Source organism: Myotis davidii, unplaced genomic scaffold (genome assembly GCF_000327345.1).
Source record: "Myotis davidii unplaced genomic scaffold, ASM32734v1 scaffold242, whole genome shotgun sequence".
Lineage (NCBI taxonomy): Eukaryota > Metazoa > Chordata > Mammalia > Chiroptera > Vespertilionidae > Myotis > Myotis davidii.
The window spans coordinates 554,257-554,818 of NW_006295821.1; positions in this window are offsets into that span (position 1 = coordinate 554,257).

The window sequence follows — 562 nt, forward strand, 5'->3', positions numbered from 1 at the left end:
TATAAATTATTTACATAACATTATGTTAGGTATTCTAAGTAATCTAGAGCTGATTAAAAGTGTACAGGGGATGTGCGTAGATATATGCAAATATTACGCCATTTTATGTACGCAATTTAAGCGTCCTCGGATTTGGGTATGAGTGTGGCGTCTGGAACCAATCTCCCACAGATACTGGGGATGACTATATACCTTTTTAGTTATCTGATATCCACATCTGATTCCTGTGGAGTCCTGGCTATGTAGAAAGGAATCCATGGTGAAGGTCAGAACTTCTTAGGATATACATTTTATTTAGTTAACAAATTCATAAAAGCAGAAACTTGAAGCAGCTTTCCTGATGCAAAGCTTCTCAGAAATGGGATGTGTACTGCAGTCTTCAAGAGAAATTGCCCAAAGTGTTTTGACCGTGGAGCTTGCTTTTATTTGTAGTTTTCTTCAGAGATTAATTCTCAGTAGAAACCATTCTAGACAATTCTGCTTTGGGGATTAAAACTCCATCTGAACTTAGGGGCCATCAAGCAATTAGGCCAGATTTGTGTGTTATACAGGAGCTTCTGAG